Source organism: Podarcis pityusensis, assembly GCF_964106645.2.
Source record: "Podarcis pityusensis genome assembly, chromosome: 9".
Classification (NCBI taxonomy): Eukaryota; Metazoa; Chordata; class Lepidosauria; order Squamata; family Lacertidae; genus Podarcis; species Podarcis pityusensis.
This window is the reverse complement of record NC_138034.1, coordinates 3,936,317-3,947,105: the sequence shown is the minus strand read 5'-3', so window position 1 is coordinate 3,947,105 and position 10,789 is coordinate 3,936,317. Positions and strand designations below refer to the sequence as shown.

The following is a 10,789-nucleotide window of genomic DNA, read 5'->3' as shown; positions in this document are numbered from 1 at the left end:
ACACTGGCTCCCCCGGCCAATAAAGCGAGATGAGCGCCGCAACCCCAGAGTCTTCCACGACTGGACCTAATGGTCAGGGGTCCCTTTACATTTACCTTAAGTTTGTTATTGGTATGAGCTTTCGTGTGCATGCACACGAAAGCTCATACCAATAACAAACTTAGTTGGTCTCTAAGGTGCTACTGGAAGGAACATAGCAGTCAAGTACAACATTCCTAGAGTGGACATGCTAGGGGATGCTTTGTACCAGCCAGGAGAAAACTTCCTGTTTCCTCCTGAGCTGGGACAGACTTCCTCTGCATGTGACTAGAGGTGGGTGTGGTCTAATCTGGCCCTCTCTCTGCCCAGGGAACACGAGCAGGACAGGGAGCAAACCTCTCTCTCTCTCTCTTTCGGCTCTTCTCCATTTTGTTTTTCTATGTGTGAGGAGAAGTGACTGCTTGTTCGCAGTCACTTAGGAACAAACTCCCTTATGGGATAGTTCCACATGTGTATATACTTTTGTAATCTCAGTCTGCCTTCAGGGATCCAACTGTGAACTGAATGAATGTGAGTAAACTACTTTTATATTGACTTTAATAAGATTGTCATGTTTATTCTTTTTAAGAGGGATAAGAAGGGATCTTACCAGGAATCCTATATTTAGAGGCTAAAACTAGCCTGCAACAAGCAAACCGCTGTGCCTTTATTTTTTAAAAGGGAATGTTTAGACTCTGCTTAGATATAGAACTTGCTAACGCAAGTTAGGAAGAATATCATTTAACAATATATCCTCTCCTGCCTCCCTGAGGAGGTGAGGAATATTTTCCTTCCCCCTGTTCCCACAACCCAGGGGAAGGTGTCTTTCCTACTGCACATGTGACTCCCATATTTTGAGGTGGAAATGCTGGAAATAGAGGTTACCTTCTGAGCTGCACATCAGTGCAGTTGGGACTCGGTTTGTTGCTGCTGTGGGGTTTGGGGAAGAAGCAATACATGGTTTGAACACAACCTTCCTTTATTGCAACATAACTAGGCTGAAGGAAAAGCTGCCCCCAGCAGCTAGAATTGGAAGAGAACTAACAGAGCCCAATCCGACCAGAAAGCACTAATTTAAGCCAATGGTTTACACAAAATCTCTCCCACGTAGGTTACAGGTTCTTTCATCCAAGGAGGGAATACTCTTTCATAATGCTGTCTCTGCAGTTCACTGGCACAAGCTGCCATCCCTGGCGGCTGAATTTCTGCAGCAACTGGCAAATATTATCATTGGTTTCTTCACTGTGCTGTTCTAATGAGGAAAAGGTAAAGGACCCCTGGACGGTTAAGTCCAGTCAAAGTCCAGTCAAATGGGGTTGTGGTGTTCATCTCGCTTTCAGGCCGAGGGAGCCGGGGTTTGTCCACAGACAGCTTTCCAAGTCATGTGACCGGCAGGACTAAACTGCTTCTGGTGCAAGGAAGGGAACACTGTGATGGAAACCAGAGCACACGGAAGTGCCATTAACTTTCCCACTGCAACGGTACCTGTTTATCTACTTGCACTGCGTGCTTTCGAACTGCTAGGTTGGCAGGAGCTGGGACAGAGCAACAGGAGCTCACCCCATCGTGGGGATTCAAACCGCCGACCTTCTGATCGGCAAGCCCAAGAGGCTTAGTGGTTTAGACCACAGTGCCACCCGCAACTGATGACTCCTCAGGTAGTGCAACAGGAAAAGCAACTACTGGTTGCTCTAGTCTAAAGGATGCTTCTGTTGATGTCACTTTGAGAGGAACTGCACTCCAGTCAGGAAGGATGTGAACAAACTGATTTTTTTTTTTCAGAATTACTATACAAGTAGCTCACAACTTATGCACATTTAACTTGCATGCAATCAGCTTTACGTGCTTGGCAAAAATAAAATAAAATTTAAAAGGGGGCAGAAAGGGGGTGGATGTCCAGGTAATAAGACTTGGAGACTGTGAGCTGAGAGTCACCTGTCTTTTAAGAGAGGCCTAAAAAACAGGGCTCCTTTAAATGCAAGCCCTCCTTCTGAACTGCTCCAGAAGCCCATCCTTCTCTTTTCTCAGAGTAACATATAAAGACTAGCAAATGCCAAGCTGGCCCTGGGAGCCAGCATTAGCTTTCTCGAAACTTCCTCTTATTCAGGAATTGGAGGGGGGTTAACGTGCAAAGCAATATGATTGCCTTAACTGCTTCTGACATCCATAAAATCTAATGCAGTATAAAGTCATTTGATCTGAATTATCAGATTATAGAGAATGCTTCTCTAATGTGATGCCACAGATGAGGTAAAGAATAATAAACCCATCCATTAATTCCCTCTGTCACCACTTAACAACTCCCACTCTCAGGCCACGCTGCCTTAACACTGTCAATATATGCTGCTAGATTTGCCTTGCATTCTTCACTCACTAGAAACAAGCAAACAACTATAACTCTGTAGCTTGAAAATACACAGACATGCACTGCAGAAAATAAAATGTTTCAAAACAAAAATTTAAAGGGAAGACAAGCATGATGAAATTCCCTCCCATCAGATGTCAATGAGATAAATAACTACAACTTTTAGAAGACAAGGCAGCCCTATATAGGGACGTTTTTAATGCTTGATGTTTTATTATGTTTTTATATCTGCTGGGAGCCACCTAGAGTGTCTGGGGCAACCCAGTCAGATGGGCAGGGTAAAAATAAATTACTATTACTATTATTATTATGTCAAGATAGCACAGTTGTTCCACTGTACATACTTGCAGTTTTAAAAAAAATACATGTACTGTTTTTCACCTGGGGATGAGCTCTGAAGAACAACGATACTGTAGGTTTTTAGTAGGGTTCAGTTTTCAATTGGGTGTTTGTAAAGCAGATGTGGTAGGCCTCAAAATTAATGACCTCATGTTGCCCAAGCACTCTTTGTTAAGTTGTGGGAGAACATATCAGACGACACAGCGATTCTTCAAACAGCTCTTCTTTATTCAGAGGCCAGAACAGAACTGAACTGAAGGGCTCAGTCAGCCTGCTTATATAGAGCTCCAGTACCTTGTTACTGTAACAACTGTCTAAAACTATCCAATCATTGAACGTCACTTTCGATCCTTCATTTGCATACAAACTATCCAATCACTGAACGTCACTTTCGATCCTTCATTTGCATAACTATCTACAGTATCCCCCTGCTGGCCCAAGGTGAGAACTTCAGTACATAACACCCCTCCCCACCGAGATAAGGCGTTAGTTACAATCGTAATGGTTTCCTTATATACAGCACTACGCGTAATGGTTCAATTAGGCACAAAAGCATATCGGTTACATTTCACATACTTCCACGTACTTAGACCAACAGTGATACATGTCCAACAACATAGTCCTTTAAATAAGTTGGGTGCTTGGAAACTCTGCCAGACCGTGCCTGACATTCCGCCAACTCCACTTGCGGAGGTTCCACCCACAGCAGCGGATCCAGGGGACTTGGTTTCAACGCCACCTAGGGTCACACCACAGCCTCAGCAAGAATTGGGTGGCCCCCCGGACTTGGCTACCAGTCCCCGGTGGTCTGGCAGAGTTTCCAAGCGCCCAACATATTTAAGGGACTATGTTGTTGGACATGCAAATGTTCCAGGGTGCTTTACATACTCAGTTCAAAAGGGACACTAGCCAGGTCTCTTGAGTCTCATCACTGCCCCATATGAACTCAAAACAGGAGCTGGAACTCACTAACTTTTCAAGGATCTTTCAGGGAAGCTTGTTGGCCATTAGCTGTTTTTGTTGGGGGTTGAAGAACTTTTTCCAAATTCAAGGATCCTCAGAATTCCCTGGAGAGCTCCTCATTGCGTAAACCACATCATTCGTCCAGAAGTGAGCTTGAAAACCCTGGTACGGAGAACAAAATGGGTACTAAGAAATCAGAATGCAGAAGTTGGCCACGCCTGGTTTAGGGGAGTTGACCAGAAACCTGGCAGCCCCATTCCTCTTTAATTTTCTATGCCTCTATGAATTTTATGGCAGCTGTTTCTTTTCTACCGTTTCAGAAGTGTTTGTTAGCAGTGTCATGAAAAAGAACATCAGCACTTCACATGGACGCAAACTGGAAAAGACCAGCAGGAAGTTCTGCACAGCTACCCCAGGACTGAAAGGCAGGTTCCACCTCTAGGTGTGAGTGGTGAGCAGAGAAGAAACCCTTCCGTTTTCATGCTGTGACAGGAACTAGCACAGGAAACCCTCAACAGGTATGCAGTCTGCAGCTAACAGACACCAACGGAGAATTAAGCAACTAATTAGTAGCTATATTGTGGAAAATCTAGGTATGCAAGGTTGTTCTTCCCTTTTCATTTCTTGATCCAAAGCTGTCAGGTGGTAATAATAATGGCTCCTATTCTGAGACAGTTCACTCCTTTGTTTTTATAAGCCAAAGAGGCTGCAACTTTTCTCCCACACCCCAAAATTTTTATGGTGCCAGTCTTTTCATCTTCTCTCAACAGCTACACTCAGCAGGACTGGGCTAATTATTTTCTTCCCACTGTCTGTACAAATCTCTTCTTTTTTTATTGTCAGCATGCTGATGGTCCAGATCAGAGATTTAACTTTGTAATGGGCTCCGAAAACCCTCTCACAGGCATGTCTCACAGCTTGGAAAACGTCAGCAAAATTCATACCCCCAAAGATGGTCTAGAGGCCTGATCTTAAATAAAGTAAAGTAAAATGGACAGTAAATAAGGAACTGAGGTAGCTCTGAATATTGGAGTCACTGGAAGGGCTTCTTGTTCTGATATCAGTGCAGGAAGCAGGGAATCCAAGTTAGATTCCACTTTCTGCAAGGATTTGAAGACTGAATTTCTACTTCCTTCAAGCTCAGCCCTCTTTCATTCCTTGCACTTGACTTCTTGCTAGCATAAATAAAATTGCAGCCAATGTCTCTCTCAATACACAAAGCTTTTGTGTACTTAATTAGACCATGACACTGATACCAAGAACTATGTAGTTCTGTGTACACCTACATACTGCAACCAACACACTAACCCAATTTGGAAAGCTCTGAGCTAGGTTTTAGAAGAGAACACGCCCAAGAGGGCAGTGGGCTTTGCTCTGCAGCAAAAGCAGCCCTACTTTTCAGCGACAGACTCAACGCCAGTTAGCTAGTGTTAATGGCCTAGCAATCTTCTATGCACATCTCCTTTACAGTAAAAAGTTGACCATAGTAAGAGGGCTACTTTTTGAAACCAAATACAGTGGTACCTCGGGTTAAGTACTTAATTCGTTCTGGAGGTCTGTTCTTAACCTGAAACTGTTCTTAACCTGAAGCACCACTTTAGCTAATGGGGCCTCCTGCTGCCACCGCACCGCCGAAGCACGATTTCTGTTCTCATCCTGAAGCAAAGTTCTTAACCTGAGGTACTATTTCTGGGTTAGCAGAGTCTTTAACCTGAAGCGTATGTAACCTGAAGCGTATGTAACCCGAGGTACTACTGTCCAAATACATCAGTAACACCAGTTTTGAACAGATTGCCTGAGCTATCTCTGATTCACAGTAGAAAGGAAAATACTCCAATACCAAGTCACAAAAAGCAAAACTTGGGGGTTTTTGTGAGTGTTTGAAATATTTATTTTTGTGCACTTTTTGTCCAACAGCCTATCTCTTAAGGGTGGAAAATTATTTCCAAAGAAGCATCTTTTGATTGGTTAAGTTTCAAATGAAAACAATACATGAGGAGAAGAAGTTTTGGGAGCATCAGGAAGATTAAAGCAGAAGGCTAAGAAATATCTAAGTCCTAATGCTTTGCGCTAATGGGATCATTAATGTTACCACTTTGGTTTACTACCTTAAAATGATTTTATCTCTATGAGATGTGACACTGCTGTCAGGCGTACAGCAGCTTCCTGTAATTGGATACATATGAAAGCATCAAGAGCAGAACTAATCCAGCTCATGGTTCTGCTCTGGCAAAAAAGAAAAATAATCCTTTCGATATCTGATTTTTTAAAATGGCTTTGGGCCATTTTGGAGGGAATAAACAAATGCAGAAAAGAGCTGAAATGATAAACATTTATTTGTTGTTGTAATTCTTTTTCATTTTTACCACCACTAAGGGCATACCCTCAGTCTCAGAAAAGCACAGATTAGTTGCCCAGTAACATACTTCTTAGTTGCCCAGTAACTTCTTCTTAGTTGCCCAGGGACGCGGATGGCGCTGTGGGTTAAACCACAGAGCCTAGGACTTGCTGATCAGAAGGTCAGCGGTTCGAATCCCCGCGATGGGGTGAGCTCCCGTTGCTCAGTCCCTGCTCCTGCCCACCTAGCAGTTCGAAAGTACGTCAAGTCCAAGTAGATAAATAGGTACCGCTCCAGCGGGAAGGTAAACGGCGTTTCCATGCGCTGCTCTGGTTTGCCAGAAGCGGCTTAGTCCTGCTGGCCACATGACCCGGAAGCTGTACGCCAGCTCCCTTGGCCAATAAAGTGAGATGAGCGGCACAACCCCAGAGTCGGTCACGACTGAACCTAATGGTCAGGGGTCCCTTTACCTTTACTTTAACATACTTCTTATACTAAAGAGTTGTCCTCAGAATCAGAGCAATTGTTTTTTCTCAATACACATGTGAGGGTTATTGAGCCTCCTCTACCTTTCTTGGCCTGTGTAAGCTAAGCATAGAACCATAGAACTGTAGAGTTGGAAGAGACCTTGAGGGTCATCATGCAACCTCTGCTTAAAACCCCCCAATGAATGAGAGTCCATCATCTTCTAATGGAGTCCCATTCCACTGTGAAATAGCTTTTACCACCAGAAAGTACTGACCGATATTTAGTCAGAATCTCCTTTCTTGTAACTTGAAGCCATTGATTCAGGTCCTCCCCTCCCCAGCAGGATAAAAAAAAAGCTTGCTCCATCTTCTATGTGACAGCCCTTCAGATATTTGAAGATGTCTATCATGTCGCCTCTTTTCCAGGCTAAACTTACCCCACTCCCTCAACTGTTGCTCATATGGCTTGGTTTCCAGACCCTTGAGCATGGGTAGGCAAACTAAGGCTGGGGACCTGATCCGGCCCAATCACCTTCTACAGACGTTCCGGGAATCAGCGCGTTTTTACATGAGTAGAATGTGTCCTTTTATTTAAAATGCATCTCTGGGTTATTTGTGGGGCATAAGAATTCATTCATTTCCCCCCCCCCAAAAAAAAATATATCGTCTGGCCCCCATCAAGGTCTGAGGGACAGTGGACCGGCCCCCTGCTGAAAAAGTTTGCTGACCCCTGCCCTTGAGCATCTTCGTTGCCCTCTTCTGTACAAGTTCCAGCTTGTCAATCTCCTTTTTAAATTGGGGTGCCCAGAATTGGGCACAGGACTCAACGTGAGTTTTGACCAAGGCAGAATAAAGGTAAAGGGACCCCTGACCATTAGGTCCAGTCACAGACGACTCTGGGGTTGCGGCGCTCATCTCGCTTTACTGGCCGAGGGACCCGTACAGCTTCCGGGTCATGTGGCCAGCATGACAAAGCTGCTTCTGGTGAACCAGAGCAGCACACGAAAATGCCGTTTACCTTCCTGCTGGAGCGGTACCTATTTATCTACTTGAACTTGATGTGCTTTTGAACTGCTAGGTGGACAGGAGCAGGGACTGAGCAACAGGAGCTCACCCCATTGCGGGGATTTGAACCGCCAACCTTCTGATTGGCAAGCCCTAGGTTCTGTGGTTTAACCCACAGCGCCACCCACAGAATAGAGCAGCATTATTCCTTCCCTTGATCTGGCCACTATACATTGTTGATGCAGCCTAGAATAGCATTAGCTCTTTTTCTCTCTCTCTCTTTTTTCTTTTTGCTACTACATCCCACTGTTGACTCATGTGAAGCTTGTGATCCACCCAGACCCCTAGATGCTTTTTCAATATGCTACAGGCAAGCCAGGTGTCTCTTGTCTTATATTGTGCTGCTGATTCTTCCTGCCTAAGTGTAGAACCTTTCATTTGTCCCTATTGAAATCCATTTTGTTACTTTGGGCCCAGTTCTCCAATCTGGAATCCCGGTTCTGTCTTCTGCGGCACTGGCTACCCCTCCCAGTTTGGTGTCATCTGCAAATTAGATGAGCACCCCCTCGATTCTTTCAAATGCTCAGGAAATGATGGGAAACAGTGGGCAAATATGCTATAGATCAGAGGGGGGCTTCCAGACGTGGTTGGGCTCCAACTCTCACCATCCTTGATTAATGGCCACTCTGACAGAGACTGACCTTGGGGGCCACAGATTAGCCACCCCTGCTGTAGATCTGTGGCCTGAGTCCATCCACCTGTGACTAATCCCTTACTCTCCAGTGATATTACAACTCCCTGCTGCCCGGGAAGGGTGTTAGTTCCCCTAGAGCAGGAAGGAATAAGTTTAATGTGCAGCATATGTTGCAGTCTGGTGGCAGGGGAGAAATCAACAGTCCCCTTTACAAAACAAAATCAGTGACTCTAATGAGCTTGGGATGAGGCTGATCTCTCTCTGCATGTTTCTGTTTGCCTTGCTTTCTCTAAGAGGGATTACAGGATCACATCTGACCATGCAATGTATAAACTGCAATTTTCAAAAAAGAGGAATTCATGGAAATTAATTTCTCATCTGAGGATGCTGAGTGTAGAGAATAGCAATTGCAGAGTACTGATTGCAAACATTATCTCTTCTGTCTTGATTTTCCTTGTTCTCCCCCCACAGCCTTCAATCAACATGACTGAATAGAAACCTCAGTGTTCAGTATCACAAGACATGAACTGGCACTTAGTCAACAATGCCTTGTGTTCTGTCAGCAGGCTTCATGCCTGGTTCTCATATTACCTTCTCTTTCTGCATCAATATGTATGATGATTAGCAGTAAAATAACAAAGTGCTTCCTTCTCATCATGATTCTCTCCTCTTTTTGAACCCCTGGTGTGGATTTACATTTTTGTTGTGTGGGTAATTTTGTCACCTGAGCTTAGTTTTGTAAACGGAGCAAATTTTAAATGCACAAAATGCTAAGAATCTGGTCGTTTCTTAGCATGGCAAGATCTATAAGGCAAGGTCAGCTTACCATCTCCTGTGGCAGGTTTTAGATACCATTAAGAGCAAAAGGGACAAAGGAATCTGGTCCACTGTTTGCTGTTGTGCAGCTCATTTCAAATTGGCTTCCCCAGGAGAGCTTCATGATAGCTTGTGCGCCATGTTAATTAGTGAGAGGAAGATGCAATGCAGATGGGTTGATTGATTTTGCCTTGCAATGTTTTTAGTTGATAATGCCAAAAGACAGACCGGCCAGGCAGACCACTGATATCAATAGGAATCCCCCCCCCCCTTGAGGTTTAGAGGGGTGGTTTTCATCAGAACAACGGCATGGGAGGATTGTATTCTGCTGAAGTCCTGATTCTGGATAGTTTATCAATTAGCTCTGGCAGCTGTCTGGAATTTGAAAAAGATACGTGTGATGATAAATCACGTGTTTAATGGCACATATCATTTGGCCCTTGAATAGCTGGAAGTGGGATTAAACTGAAGTATTTTTGTTGCTAGGTTGGGCCCTGGCAGTGAGAATAAAAGGTAAAGGGACCCCTGACTGTTAGGTCCAGTCGTGGCCGACTCTGGGGTTGCGGCGCTCATCTCATTTTATCGGCCAAGGGAGCCGGCGTACAGCTTCCGGGTCATGTGGCCAGCATGATTAAGCCGCTTCTGGCGAAACCAGAGGAGCACATGGAAACGCAGTTTACCTTCCCGTCGGAGCGGTACCTATGTATCTACTTGCACTGCATGCTTTCAAACTGCTAGGTTGGCAGGAGCAGGGACCGAGCAACGGGAGCTCACACTGTTGCGGGGATTCGAACTGCCAACTTTCTGATCGGCAAGCCCTAGGCTCTGTGGTTTAACCCACGTCCCAGTGAGAATATATTATCCTTAAATGGATTATAGAGTATCTGTGCAATTAGTTTTGGATTTTGCGTGATCCCAAAGAGAACCAAGGAATTACAAGCCAGTTACACTAACATCTACTTGGTGGTAAAGCAATATTAAAGGTTTATTAAGAATGAGGTCTTTCACCAGAGGTTGGGTGGCATCTGTCTTGAATCCTTTAGTTGATATTCCTGCATTGCAGGGGCTGGACTAGATGACCCTCAGGGTCCCTTCCAACTCGACCATTCTATGATTCTATAATTCTAAGCCTTGCTCTGCCTCGCCAGACTTTTGGAATTGACTGTGTCAACAAGTGGAGATAGGGGTGAATCAGTGTGTATTATATACTGGGGCTTCTGAAAGGTTTGGGGCAAGGGCTGTCACCAAGGTCTCCTGAGTAAGTGTCTAGGATAAAAGGACAAGCCCTCTCATGAATTAGTACTGGTTAAACAACAAGGAGCAGAAAGTAAGATTAAGAGGACTTTTTTCTCAAGTGAGGAGGAGTATGCATAGCTGTTCATTAAAAACAACCACAACCACAGTAAAACCCGCTGTAGGATTTGGTCGTGATGCCTATGAATAAATTTTCCTTGTGCTGATGACCCATTTCTGTCATTAATAAATTTGTCGGAAAGAATATAAGCAAAAGGTTAGCTTTGCCTGTGTGAAGGGGACTGACAATGACCTCCCTGCTGCTGGTGATGTGAGATTTAAAGTAGCATTATATATAATGGTTTATATAATCATTCTGACCCTCTGTAGAGTGGTGAAACGCAATTATCAAAATAAAAGCATTAAACTATTATCATTTTTCATAAGAATGCAGAATTGGATTTCCACTACAAGGTTAGATTGCTTCGTTTTAAAAGGTTATACTAATTCATGAAAGATAGATCTGTCAAAAGCTACAATTCCTTCTAATA

The 10,789-nt window shown here is 44.2% G+C and overlaps 1 long non-coding RNA gene across 1 annotated transcript; it reads left to right on the top strand.

Annotated features, from left to right (window-relative positions):
• The first annotated feature begins 244 nt into the window (after positions 1-244).
• LOC308485596 lies at positions 245-9,010 on the top strand. The gene is made up of 3 exons (XR_013990643.1): positions 245-549; positions 4,006-4,278; positions 8,661-9,010. It is a non-coding gene; the product is annotated as an uncharacterized lncRNA (long non-coding RNA).
• Positions 9,011-10,789: the final 1,779 nt, after the last annotated feature.